Source organism: Triticum aestivum, chromosome 2D (assembly GCF_018294505.1).
Source record: "Triticum aestivum cultivar Chinese Spring chromosome 2D, IWGSC CS RefSeq v2.1, whole genome shotgun sequence".
NCBI lineage: Eukaryota > Viridiplantae > Streptophyta > Magnoliopsida > Poales > Poaceae > Triticum > Triticum aestivum.
Window position 1 is genome coordinate 11,675,304 of NC_057799.1, and position 15,147 is coordinate 11,690,450.

The following is a 15,147-nucleotide window of genomic DNA, read 5'->3' on the forward strand; positions in this document are numbered from 1 at the left end:
CCATCTTCCACGGTGTGGTACCCGGTAAGTCGGCTTATCCAGTCGGCAAGATCGAATTGGAAGTGGCTTTTGGTGATGAGAACAACTACAGGATGGAGAAGTTGACCTTTGAGGTGGTCAAGATAAGAAGTCCATACCATGCTATATTTGGACGGCCGGCTTACGCCAAGTTCATGGCACGGCCGTGTTATGTGTACTTACAGCTCAAGATGCTGGGTCACAATGGGACCATCACGGTTCACGGCAGCCGGAAAGTGGCTCTCGAGTGTGAGGAAGGGGATGCAGCTTATGCAGAGTCTGTCTGTGCAACAGAGGAGTTGAAGTTTTACAAAGACAATGTTGATCCAACGGATATGACCTCTCTGAAAAAGCCAACCACGGAGAATGAGCCGGCGATGAAATTTAAATCAGCTGATGAGACTAAGCTTGTTGATTTTGTTCCAGGAGACTCGTCTCAGCAGTTTAGCATCAGTGCAAATCTGGACCCGAAATAGGAAAGCGCGCTCATCGAGTTCATCCGTGAGAATAGGGACATCTTCGCGTGGAAACCTTCTGACATGCCAGGTGTACCTAGAGAACTCGCTGAGCACACTCTTAATGTTGTTCCTGCAGGCAAACTATTGGGCTTCTTGGTTTCTGACAGAGGCATTGAGGCTAACCCGGAGAAGATCAAGGCCATCACTTCCCTGGCTAGGCCGGCGTGTGTAAATGACGTTCAGCGCTTGGCGGGTCGCATCGCTGCTTTAAGCCGGTTTATAAGCCGTTTGGGTGAGAAGGCTATGCCCTTATATCAGTTGATGAGGAAAACTGACAACTTTGTCTGGAATGATGCAGCTAATACCGCTTTTGAGGATTTGAAAAAGCAACTGGCAGAGCCCCCCGTCCTTGCTGCTCCGGTTGATAAGGAGCCCTTGCTACTGTATGTGGCGGCAAACGCACGAGCCGTCAGCGTGGCTATTGTGGTGGAGCGCAAGGAGGCGGGTAAGGAGCATCCGGTTCAGCGGCCGGTTTATTATGTCAGTGAGGTGCTCATTGAGTCCAAGCAGCGGTACCCGCATTGGCAGAAGCTCGTATATGGGGTGTTTATGGCGAGCCGGAAGCTTAAGCATTATTTTCAGGGTCATCCCATCACTGTGGTCAGTTCCGCCCCTCTCGGTGATATTATCCAAAACAGAGAGGCTACAGGGCGAATTGCTAAGTGGGCTATAGAACTTGGACCTCATGGCCTCAAATATGTGCCACGCACTGCTGTTAAGTCTCAGGCCTTGGTGGATTTCATCAATGATTGGACAGAGTCACAAGTGCCCGAGCAAAAGCCGGATAACACTTATTGGACTGTTCACTTTGATGGGTCCAGGCAGCTGGAGGGCTCGGGGGCTGGTGTTGTCTTGGCTTCCCCTAAAGGTGACAAATTCCATTATGTGCTACGGTTGATGTTTCCTTGCACTAACAATGCGGCTGAATACGAGGCTTTGCTCCACGGTCTTCGGGTGGCTAAGGAGATGAGCTTAAGCCGGGTGAGGTGCTTTGGTGACTCAGACTTGGTGGCTCAACAAGTATCAGGCACCTGGGATTCTAAGGATCCTCTAATGGCGGCTTATCGCCGCGAGGTTGATGCCATTGCTGGGCACTTTCAGGGATACCAAGTGGAGCACATTGATTGCAGGAAGAACGAGGCGGCTGATGCTCTCAGCCGGCTAGGCTCTCAGCGAAAGCCGGTGCCGCCTAACACTTTCCTAGATGTCCTGTATAACCCTTCGGTTAAGTTGCCCACAGAGGAGGACTTGGCTATCCCTGACCCGGAGGCACGACTGGTGGCGGCTCTTCATGTCATACCAGACTGGACAATGCCATATCTGGCTTATATAACCCGGGGAGAATTGCCTGAGGATGAAACTTTGGCCAGGCAAATAACCCGGCGGGCTAAGTCAATGATTGTTATCGACGGCGAGTTGCATCATCGCAGTGTTTCAGGGGCATTTCAGCGTTGTATCTCCCCCGAGGAAGGTCAAGAGATCTTGCGCGAGATCCATGAAGGGGATTGTGGCCATCATGCCGGTTCAAAATCTCCGTCATGGTTTATTGGCTGACGGCTCACGCTGATGCAGAGGACTTGGTCAGAAAATGTGATGGCTGCCAAAGGTTCTCACGACGGGCTCATGTGCCGGCTCAGGAGTTGAGGATGATCCCAATCACTTGGCCCTTTGCGGTCTGGGGGCTTGATATGGTTGGGCCTTTTAAACGGTCCAAGGATAAGAAGACCCACCTCTTGGTGGCAGTTGACAAATTCACGAAGTGGGTGGAGGCTGAGCCAGTTAGCAAGTGCGATGCAGCTACGGCGGTTCAATTTATGAAAAAGGTGATTTTCCGCTTCGGCTTTCCGCACAGCATCATAACTGACAATGGCACCAATCTATCCAAGGGTGCTATGGAAGAGTTTTGTCAACGAGAACATATCCGACTTGATGTTTCCTCAGTGGCTCATCCCCAATCCAATGGTCAAGCTGAGAGAGCTAACCAGGAGATTCTGAAGGGCATCAAACCCCGGCTTTTGGTCCCTTTGCAACGGACGCCGGGTTGTTGGGTGGAGGAATTGCCCTCCGTCTTATGGAGCATCAACACTACTCCTAACAGGTCTACAGGCTTCACGCCTTTCTTCATGGTTTATGGAGCAGAAGCAGTCCTCCCCAGCGACATCCGTCACGATTCACCTCGTGTGGCGGCTTATGTTGAGACGGATAATGAACAGGCGCGCCAAGATGCTCTGGACTTGTTGGACGAACAGCGTGATGTGGCAGCAGCCCGTTCAGCGATTTACCAACAAGACCTGCGCCGTTATCATAGCCGCCGGGTCAAATCCCGGGTCTTCCAGGAAGGCGACCTTGTGCTCCGGCTCATCCAGGATCAAACAGATGCACACAAGTTATCCCCACCTTGGGAAGGGCCCTTTGTGGTCAGTAAAAACTTGCACAACGGGTCATATTACCTCATTGATGTGCGGGAACATAAAGATTCGCGTAAATCTGAGGAGGAGACCCGTCGGCCGTGGAATATAGCTCAGCTTCGGCCTTACTACACTTGAGCTACCGGCTCTTGTGGTGTACATATTTATCTCAGCCATGTATATATTATGATAAAGCAATAAAGCAGGACCTCTGTCCTTTGCTCTCTTCCAAATATGTGTGTTGTTTTTTACATGCTGACTTACAGAAGATCCGGCTTATGATCATCTTCGAATCTAGCTGTAAGCAGTAAAGTCACTTGGGGGCTTCCTGTTCACACATGGGTCGTATTCGAACCAAAGAGAACATAGCTGTCGATACCCATTTGATTGGCAAAGTGCCGAGCTCATTGGGAGGTTGCCTTTGGTCATATTTGAACCATAGTTTAACCCCTCTGAGAACCGACGTAGATCGTATTCGAATCAGCGTCGTTAAACAATTTTAAGAATCACTTGGGGGCTTCCTGTTCAAACATGGGTCGTATTCGAACCAAAGAGAACATAGCTGTCGGTACCCTCTTGATTGGCATCGCCACACCCACTGGGGGCTATATGATCGTGTCCGAATCTTAGCTTAACCCCTTTGGGCCGGGTCTCTGGTCGTATTCGAACTAGAAGCCCCTAAGTTCTGATTTATCACAAGTTTACTCTAATTATGACAAAGTGTGCATGGCCGGGTCTCATTTGCCGGTTTAATTTTGGTTTATCTTGTTAATTGAACATCATGGATGTCATCGAGGCAAGTAAATTAGAATTAAGGTACCCACCGTGCTACCCGGGTTATTTAAACCGGAAGTATGCTTACAAGCCGTTAAGTGTGTTATCACGGCTATGTTCAGAATATAGTTAAGGACCAGTTTTTTTGGTTCGTGTTTCGGGTTATCCATCTCAAACGCCTGATTCTCAGGGCGGTAAGCCACCTTGCGACTTGTGATTTGCCTTTCTATGCAGATACTTAAAGGAACCTTTTAAGGTTGAGCAGGACAAAGGGATAATTATGACCCGAAGAACACTAAAAGGATAATTTCAAGGGTTTTCAGCATTCATTACGTGCACGATGGCACGACAGAGATAAAATGTTGCATCTAGTCTATTACAAAATTCCTCAAGTCTCAAGGTTGGAGCGTTGTTCGGTGAACCGCCAGCCGCTTTATGATGCCTGCTGGGTTGAAGTCCCCGGCTCGTCTTCTGCTCCGGTTGATCCTAAGACTTCGAAGGTTGACGACTTCCAGTCGATGCCGCGGAGAGCTTCGAACTGGGCTTCTTCGTCGATTAACCCGGCCGGGTTAATCTCCGGGGCGAAGGTGTGCTGGCGAGCCGGAGGAATCAGATTGATAGCTTCATAGCGAGGGGTTGGAATCCTCTGATTCTCCGCGTTGTATCCCGGCTGATACTTGGATAAGTCGGTGTCGTTCCCGATGATGGTGGCCACCGGGCGCACAGCCTTCACACACGCTGCGAAATCCTTCTGGTCGAACACTGAGCCGTCTTCTTTCAGGCTGGGGTAACCCAGGGCGATGTCTGTCGGGTCTAGCTCCGGCAAGAATGCTTTGGCCCGGCTCAGCGCGGCGATTGCTCCGGATCTCGCGGATGCTCGTCGTAGCTCCTGGATCCGCTGCGGCAGAACTGCGAGCCGGCGCAGGACTTCGGCCAGATGAGTCGGCACTTCATTCGATAGGGCCACCACAGCTAAGACCCGCTGTGACCCGGTGTAGAGCTGTTCCACCAGGGTGTACACGGCCTTTAACTTGGTGACCACGCTCTGGTTCAGGTTGGCGCTTCTGGAACCTGTTTAGCAACATCAGATGACCCGGTGACAAGGATGAATTAGGAGATGTAAACATTCTAACATGGATGAAAACCGGTGAGGCGACTTACCGAAGATGGCGGCTACCATTTGGGACACCTGGCGCTTTAGGCTGAGAGCTCGGCGGTTTTTTCAGCAAGTGCCTTCTCCGCCTGTTCCGCCCGGGTTACCAGTGCGGCTTTCTCCTCAGCCCAGGCCTTCCGCTCAGCATCAAATTCGGTCTTCAGTTTCTCCTGAACGGCGATGCTGGAGACAAACTTGGCGTTTGCCTTCCGGGTCTCCATCTCTTGTGCCTTCAGCCGGCTCTTAAGATCCGCAAGGTCCGACTCTAATTTTTTGCTAACAGCCTGCATATATTTCCGGGTTATTAGCAGTCATTATATAAGTCCCAAGCGCTTTCCAAGCAAAGACACTTGGCACTTGGGGGCTAATGCATATTGAACGTATCTATCTATGTACTGCCGGTTCACTTGAGTAAGCCGGAATCTAAGTCTACAACATATTCAAGTATAAGTCCTAGACTTGTGGGCTAGCATGACAAGGGTCACTATGCAGAAAGTAAGTAGACATCAGAAGGATACCTCAGATTTTTGGTGGATCTGGTTGACCATGGCGATTTCGGCGTCCCGGCTCTTGTGAACCTGGTTGATGTAGCCAGAGACGAGCTCTCCAATGCTCAAGTCGGTGTAGCTGGAGAGGTCCAGATTCACCCGGTGGGGCTGCAGCAACTCCCCCTTTGCGGAGCACTTGGCCAACGCGGTCGGTCTCCCCGGCTCAACGTATTCCGTCCGGGTGATCACCACGTCCGGGTCGTCTGCTGGAGGGGTTGAGCCGGAGGCCTCCGGGTTAGCCGCTGCTTCGGTCGTTGTCTTGGTAGTCGGAGCAGGGACTTCAGGCGCCGTGTCCATTGGAATGGTGGCTTCGGGGGCAGAGGCAGCTGGCGGCTCTTGAGCCGTCGCCTCCGGCTCAGGCAAGTCCGGCACTCCGGTTGACCGGGTCTTCTTTGCTCTTTTGATGAGCTTTGCCTGGGCACTGAAAAGGCAGAAGTGTTAGGCATACAAAGAGTAAATACAGACAGATAATGGAAGGAGATTGTTATTACCCGGGGGCAGTCTTGAAGGCCGGCAGACTTGACTGCATAGAGTCACCCGAAGAGGGGGAGGTCTCCTGGTAATTGGAGTCAGAAGAGTTGAGTGGCTGACGGATGACACCCGCCAACGGATGAAAAGGGTACAGGTGAGAAAAAACCTCAGTGCGACGCTTCCTTGTTGCGTCGGGTAACCCGGCGGAGAGGTCGGTGTCCTTGCGGGCCCGGGTGTGACGCCGGCTCTCGTGAACCTGCTGCTTCAAAAGAAATTGAGGGTCTTGATGAGCTAATGGATGGGAAAAGCTTACTTTCCGGGTTACCCTTCGGACTTTCAGCTGTGGTAAGGGCTCCGAGCCGGGAGAAAGTGATGTTACCTCTTCAACCACCGGGTTACTGGCGCCGGTGTCATCCTGTCAATAAGCAAGTGTTGATAAGGCGGACAGCATCAGACAACATATACAGCAAGAATTTAAAAGGTTTAAGGGTTACCTCTGACTCGGAGCTGTCGCTTAACTGCATTAGCTCCGAAGCAGTGGGTCTGCTTCCCTTCTTGCGAGGGGCGGCTTTCTTGGCGGCTTTTTTCGCCTTCCTGGCCTTCTTGGCCGCTTCATGGTCATACTTGACCCGCCAGAATTTATCATCAGCCTGAGAAATACAGTAATGAATTCCTAAAATGGTTCAGAGCAAGGTGACATACAAAAGAAGTTGAAAGGTTAAAGTCAGCGGCTTACCGCTGGGGCTGGATTGGTCTTGCAGAACGGGGCTAGCCCGGTCCTTCCACAGTCTGCCAGGCTCTCGTTTAACAGAGCCTTGGTCTCTTCTTCAGCAACGTCTTCTGGAAGATCATTGCGACTGTGCCTCTGCGGGTCATCCTTTCGCCCGGTGTACTCACACATTAAGCCGGGGCGGCGGCTCAACGGGATCACCCGCCATGAGATCCAGACCCGGACTAGATCAATTCCGTTCAGACCGTTGCCTAGCAGGGCCTTGATCTTATTGATCGTTGGAAGCAGAGGCTGGCGTTCTGCGGCAGTCAGTTTATCGGATAGTGGATGAGTCGGCTCCAGGCGCATTGGGCGAAAGCCGGGCAGCGGATTCTCGTCAGTCGGGGACGTATCTTGGCAGTAGAACCAAGTCATATTCCAGTCCTTAGGATGGCTCGGCGGCTCTGCGTAAGGGAACAGACAGTCCCTACGTCGCTGGATGGAGATGCCGCCTAACTCTAGACTTGGCCCGTTGGCACACTCATTTTGGCGGTTCAAATAAAACAGCTCTCTGAAGAGCAGCAGACTCGGCTCTTCTCCAAGATATACTTCACAAAAGACTTGGAAGTTGCAGATGTTGGATATGGAATTGGGTCCTATATCCTGAGGCCGAAGGTCAAAGAAGTTGAGCACGTCCCGGAAGAATTTTGAGCCGGGCGGTGCGAAGCCCCGGCTCATATGGTCTGCAAAGATCACTTCCTCCCCGTCCCTCGGCTGTGGTCTTTCTTCTGACGGATCAGGGGCACGGTAGGACATCACTTCCTTCTTGGGTAGATATCCGGACTTAATGAAGTTGGCCAGGGTCTCGTCAGTGACGTTGGATCTCATCCAGTTGCAAGTGATGGGAGCCTTGGGAGGCATGGTGAAGGTTGGTGGTCTATAATAAAGAGAAAGGTATCCGGGTCAATTATAAGCCGGAGATCTATTGTTCAAACTAAGGTGGCGGCTTATGAAGGGGACTAATGATATGTATTCAGATATGGTGGGTTATCTAAGCTGTAGGAGCATTCAGAATAAGTTGGTCATCTACGGTTTACTACAGTTAAGCCGGAAGAGTCTACAGAGCATGGTTCTCCTTAAACCGGAAAGTTCTACGGCGCGTGTTTTCTTTAAGCCGGACATGTAAGCCGCCGAGATTCAATGGTTGCAGTTTTTACTAAGTGTGGTAAAACAGGTTTCACATACTACCGTAACTTTTTTGGATCAAAATGGTCGGAGCAGAGAAAATTTTCTAGACCTAAAAACAGAGGCAGGAGAAGTTCTTGAGGTTGAACACGGTTCTTATGCAGCAAAAAGAGGGTTTCTTGCAGATGAAATGGGTCTCAAACATCTACCGCAATGGTTCTACGCAAGGTTAAAGATCAACTAACTACAGTGGCAACAAGGACTACCGAGTTTGTGGGCAGTGGTGACGAACACGAAGAACTGAAGGAACCCTACCACAGGTCTGTTCTAGCAAGACGGAGAAGACTCACCGGAGTCGAGGAAGAGCGGAAGTCGCCGCCGTTATCTGGTCCGAGTCAGGGTGATGCAGCGGCCGGGTTGATGAAGACCAGGGGCGCGACGGCGGCGGCAGTGGCAGAGCTCGGGCAGAAGAGCGACGACGCGAGGAGGAAGAAGGAGAGCGTGAGAAGAGAGCGTTGGGCCGGCCTATTTATAAGGCAGAGTCATAAGTGGGCGCGAGATTCAAGGAGACCACGGCGTGGTTATCTCCCCCCCACGACGCCTCGATTTTCGGAACGACAGTAAAAGCAAAGATCCGTTGCGGATCTGGCGGAGTAAAAAGAGGACTTAATGGAGGATGACGTCACGGCGGATTATCCGGAATCCAGAGGATGACGTCACTCCGGGTTATGGCCTTCACACGAGTGGTAAGCCGGAGATTTTTTCTGTTGGTAGAGTTGAAGATTGACACGAGCCGGCTCAAATCAATCTGGGGCCTAATGTTGAGGATATAGACCTTAGAGTCACCCGCCAGGAGGGGCCGGGTTACTCGTAGGGTCGTTACCAGAAGCCCGGAGCCAAATTTCAAGATAATGGGCCGGAGGTGGGCTGAGACCCGGATATGGCTTAAAGCCCGTAGTTACAATCATTGTTATAGTAGACTTGTAGTGTAAGGCAAGTATTGTTAGAGTCCGAGCCGGACGCTCTTATGAGCCGGCCGGGACTCTAAGGGCTGCTGGGCGTCAGCTTCCCTATATAAAGGAAGGACCCGGCAGCGGTTCAAGGGCGACAACAATCTCATCGAGAGCCGGGCATAGCTGTTTAGCTCCCTGGCGATCGTAACCCTAATCAATAACACCTCGAACTGGACATAGGCTTTTACCTTCACCGTAAGGGGCCGAACCAGTATAAACCCTCGTGTTCCTTGTCCCGCATAACCCCTTCAAGCTTCCTAGTTGCGATGGCTCCACGACTAAGTCCTAGCCCAAGGACATCTGCCGTGACAATTCCACGACAAGTACGCTTACGAGGATCAAGATTTCGACAACTCTGAGAACCTTGCAGGCAAGATGACCACCCCTCGAAATCACTTCTATCTTTGCTATGCTAGTTGTTCGCTCTATTGTCATGCTCCGCTACCTATCACTTGCTATATCATGTCTCCCATTTTAGCCATGTCAGCCCTAACCATCCTTTCCTAGCAAACCGTTGTTTGGCTATGTTACCGCTTTTGCTCAGCCCTTCTTATAGCGTTGCTAGTTGCAGGTGAAGTTGAAGTTTGTTCCATGTCGGAACATGGATATGTTGGGATATCACAATATCTCTTATTTAATTAATGCATCTATATATTTTGGTAAAGGGTGGAAGGCTCGGCCTTATGCCTGGTGTTTTGTTCCACTCTTGCCGCCCTAGTTACTGTTATACCGGGATTATGTTCCTTGAGTTTGCGTTCCTTACACGGTCGGGTGATTTATGGGACCCCCTTGACAGTTCGCCTTGAATAAAACTCCTCCAGCAAGGCCCAACTTTGGTTTTACCATTCGCCGCCTAAGCCTTTCCCCCCGGGTTTTCGCGAGCCCGAGGGTCATCTTATTTTAACCCCCGGACCAGTGTTCCTTCGAATGCTGGCCCAAACTGGGCGATGTCCGGCGCCCCCTAGGCAACCAGGGTCTATGCCAACCCGACGTCTTGCCCATCCGGTGTGCCCTGAGAACGAGATATGTGTAGCTCCTATCGGGATTTGTCGGCACATTCGGGCGGCTTTGCTGGTCTTGTTTTACCATTGTCGAGATGTCTTGTAAACCGGGATTCCGAGACTGATCGGGTCTTTCCGGGAGAAGGTTTATCCTTCGTTGACCGTGAGAGCTTATGATGGGCTAAGTTGGGACACCCCTGCAGGGTATTATCTTTCGAAAGCCGTGCCCGCGGTTATGAGGCAGATGGGAATTTGTTAATGTCTGGTTGTAGATAACTTATCACTTGACCCAATTAAAACACATCAACTGCGTGTGTAGCCGTGATGGTCTCTTCTCGGCGGAGTCCGGGAAGTGAACACGGCCTGTGTTATGTTTGACGTAAGTAGGTGTTCAGGATCACTTCTTGGTCATTGCTAGATGACGTCCGTTCCGTTGCTTCTCTTATCGCTCTCATTTGCGCAAGTTAGCCACCATATATGCTTTTGTCGCTGCAGCTCCACCTCTTTGCACCTCCCTTTCCTACAAGCTTAAATAGTCTTGATCTCGCGGGTGTGAGATTGCTGAGTCCCCGTGACTCACAGATTCTACCAAAACAGTTGCAGGTGCCGACGATGCCAGTGCAGATGATGGCGTCGATCTCAAGTGGGAGTTCGACGAGGAACGTGGTCGTTACTATGTGTCTTTTCCTGATGATCAGTAGTGGAGCCCAGTTGGGACGATCGGGGATCTAGCATTTGGGGTTGTCTTATTTTCATCTGGATTTTGACCGTAGTCGGTCTATATGATTGTATTTTGGATGATGTATGATGATAATTTATGTATTGTGTGAAGTGGCGATTGTAAGCGAACTCTTTATCCCATTCTTGTTCATTACATGGGATTGTGTGAAGATGACCCTTCTTGCGACAAAACCACTATGCGGTTATGCCTCTAAGTCGTGCCTCAACACGTGGGAGATATAGCCGCATCGTGGGCGTTACACGGAACTTCTGATCTAGGGCTGCCCTGAAGGGTTTTGGAATATTTATGATCTAGGGCGCACCCTGGTGGGTTGTGCCCCCCTCGGGGCGCCCCCAGGTGCTGCTTTGGCCCATCCTGGGTGTTCTAGTCCATAAAAAATTCTCCAAAAAGTTTCACGGTGCTTGGACTCCATTTGATATTGATTTCCTGCAATGTAAAAAACATGCAAAAAAACAACAACTGGCACTTGGCACTATGTCAATAGGTTAGTACTAAAAAATGATATAAAATGACTATAAAATGATTATAAAACATCTAAGAATGATAATATAACAGCATGGAACAATAAAAAATTATAGATACCTTGGAGACGTATGAGCATCCCCAAGCTTAATTCATGCTCGTCCTCGAGTAGGTAAATGATAAAAACAGAATTTTTGATGTGGAATGCTGCCTAACATGTCATATCATATTTATTTATAGCATGGACATTTGGACTTTTATATGGTTCAAAGCAATAGTCCAGTTTTTACATGAGACTTAAATACTCAAGCATATCAACAAGCAACCATGTCTTTCAAAATATCAATGCTAAAATAAGTTATCCCTAGCCCATCATGCTCAATCATTGATCCATTCATGAAACACACTCGCATATTAACTACACCCAATGCTCAAGTACGATCATAGTGCCCCCTAGTTGGTGCTTTATAAAAGAAGATGGAGACTCAAATTAAAAATAAAAATTGCATAAAGTAAAAGAAAGGCCATTTGAAGAGGGAAGTAGGGATTTGTAGAGGTGCCGGAGCTCAAAGCGAAAATTGAGAGATAAAAACAATTTTGAGAGGCATACTTTTCCATCAACGAAAACGACTTAGAGATCGCAACACTTTTCATGCTAGATATATCATAGGCGGTTCCCAAACAGAAATGAAGTTTATTCCTTTTTCCACCATACTTTCACTTTCCATGGCTAACCGTATCCATGGGTGCCCTCCATACCAACACTTCCCAAGAAATTTATTATTTGACAACATAAAGTAAATTCATTTTTCATTTCGGGACTGAGCATCCCTAATACCTTTGCCTTACTCTCGTGCAATGACAAGTGAATAAACACTCATCATGAGAATAACACATCTAGCATCGAAAATATTGGCCACGCCTCACCGCCTCGCGAGCGGTACGAGCACACAAAAGAGAATTTTATTTTGAAAATTAAAGAATACTGCATATAGGTAGATATAGTGGACTCATGTGACAAAACTGGTTTCAAGGATTTTCGATGCATAAGTAGTGATCATACTTAGTGTAAAATGAACTCCGAACTAAACCCATGCTGCAAATTTTTGTTTCAGGAAGCCATGGAGCAGAGGAAGCAGGTGCAGAAGGTGGCGCTGCGCAGTGTGTCGGCGCTGAGGAAGAAGATCGTTAGTATGTACAAGTGTGTCCATCAATGGCGCTTTTCATTCCTCATTGTGATCTTCACACTGTCTGTTTGCTGCGGGCTGCTGTTATGACCGGCGTCACTTATAGCCGGAGGAGGCCCAATGGGCGCGCCTAATTAGGGGCTTAGCCTAAGTTATCTTCTTTTTATTAGCATCGAGATTATATAAACAGTTGTAAGACACCCATTTGGAATTAAGCAATAAGACATAATCTATTGCCCGGCTCCTTAGGGAGCCGGAACCCTAACCTAGCCGCCTCCTCTCCCATCGTTGCCGCTTCTCCTCCCACGTGAGACGGCGCCAGCACGCCGACCGCCGCGGTCACGTCCTCACCTGCCTCCCTCCTTCCCCTACAATCTCCGGCCAAGACCCGATAGGGCCATAGCTCCTACCAATTTGGTATCAGGTAGCTCAGGTGCAAGTTGCTGGATTAACTAAATTTGCCCCAGGAAAAACCGCTCACACTGATTAACCATGATTTGATTATGTGCATGGTTTTTCATTCTCTCTTGCACAGATTGACACATGCATGTCTTACATCAACACATGCATGCCTATATTATCTCTCCTCGCTCCTCTAACTCCACCACTTTTCATTCTTTTTGACAATTTAAATGGTTCATATCTTTACATCAAAATTTCGTTTTAAAAACTTTTTACATATTTGAACTCGTGCAGAGTACAACACTAGCTACACTTTTCAAAGAGAAGAAAGAATCAAACTATGATGTACTCCCTGCATGTTTCCCATCTCTGTATTGTTAGTTTGTTACAAGTCAGACCAAACTTGTGGCCTGATAACTCTGCTACACACAGATATACACAGTTAATTTGTCAAAATCATAAACCATATTTAGGAAATCAACATCTTTTTATGGATATATACAGGGGTTCTCCTTCTGAATCCTACTTTTCTTTGTTCGTGCTCTTGCCGGCGTTCCTATGGTGGTGCTCTTACCAGCGGCATAGCGGGAGACGGGGAGAGTAGGGAGATGGCACGAGGGAGAACGTGGGTATGCGACGGTGTGGAAGCGAGATTACCTGGTGGCTGACTTGCCAGCGGTGCGGCTGGCATCGCCCCTGCTGGTGCTAGGATGGAGTCAAGCTGGAGGACGAAGCCGCTACCGCGAGACGATGCCGCCGCCGCCGCCGCCGCTCATCTCGGCTGGGAACTGGAAAGGGGATGAGAAGTGAGAACTAGGGTTAGCCGGTTAGTGGCCGAGGGTTGGTTTTGGCCCGCGGGGCCTGCTGGGCTGTGGTTATATCAGCTTTGCATGGTCTGCACGTGAAAACGTTGCTCGTTACAACGATTATAGCGTGGCTTAGCACGCTAATTACGCGATTAACGCCGTAGCGGCGGAAATTACCATAACGTAACGTCTGCCTTCCTAATAGCGTGCTATTTTTTTCGTTGATATAAATATTAAACTGAAGAACTAGAACGATTAACTGTACTCTGTACGAACAAGGGACGATGTCGACCGGCCGGCAATACTCACCTCTACAGACGACACACAACAGCTCTGGTCCGCCGTTGATGTCCGGCGCGCACCCGTCGACCCGTCCCTTGAGATCTGGGCCTCCTCCTTGAGAGCAAGCTTTGGTTCATCTGTCATAATCTGGGCGTGAGGAGGAGGAGCAAAGGCGGCGGCTGCTGCATACATGATGGCGATGCATCCGTGGGTTCCTGGGTGGATCCCGTGAGTAGTAGATGCGTAAGTTACGGCGATGTACCTGGGAGCGCATATAGGGCGCAGAACGCGCTGCGACGGAAGCGGGCGCGCACCCCCCGCTCCCCTTCTGGGCCGGCACATGTGTGGCCGGGACGCCGCTTTTTTTGTGGATGTTTCCTTTTTCTATTTTTTTCTTTTTTTTCTTTTTTCAATAATTCAGGATATCAAAAGGTCCTAAATTTCAGAAAAGTTGCTAATTTTGAATAAAACAATCATGATTTTTTAAATCATGATTTCCAAAAAGATACTCGGTAATTCAACAATTGTTCAGGAATTTGGCAAAAAATGTTCACAAATTTAAAAAATGTTCATGAATTTAAAACAATGTTCATGATTTCAAAAAAATGTTTGTGAAATTGAAAATTGTTCACAAAATAAGTAAACCATGATTATAGAAAAATGCTCTGGAATTCAAAAACTGTTCACGAATTTGTAAAAAAAAAGTTCACAAACTTAAAAAAATGTTATAATTTCAAAAATTCAAACAAATGTTCGCTAATTCGAAAAATGTTCATGAATTTGGAAAAAATGTTCACGATTCAAAAAAATGTTCACGAAGTTGGAATTTTTTTCATGATTTTGAAAAAGTAGTCTTTAATTTTAAAATGTTCATTATTTCAAAACAAATCTTCATGATTTGAAAAACATGTTCATGACTTAATAGAATGTTCACAAATTTCTAAAAAAATTGTTCATGATTTAAAAAAATAGTTTAAAAAATGTACATGATTTAAGGTAACGATTTAGTAAAAATAAAACCACAATTTTGGAAAAAATGTTCATCATAAAAAAAAGATTTTAGAAACAAATCGTGAATCAATAGATTTTCGGAAATTTCAAAAAAGAATAAAAATGAAAACATAAAAGTAAAGAGAAAATGAAAAGAAAAACAGAAAAAGAAAAAAGAAGAAAAGAAAAAAAGAAGAAAAGAAAAAGTAAAACATAAAAACCCGGTTCAGGGAAGGTTCTAGAACCTTCCCAAAACCGGTTGGGGTTAAACCCCGAAATGGGACGACCCATAGAAACAGCAGCGGGCGAGGGGGGGGGGGGGGGGGTACGCGCCACGGCGCTCGCGGGCGCGGTACGCGTTGTATAGGATCCCCAGATGGACCTCACGCTGCAGCACGAGAGCTGCTACTACTTGTGCTATGGGCCAGCCCTAATGACCTTATTTTTACTACACCCATGAAATTATAGGCTAATGCAA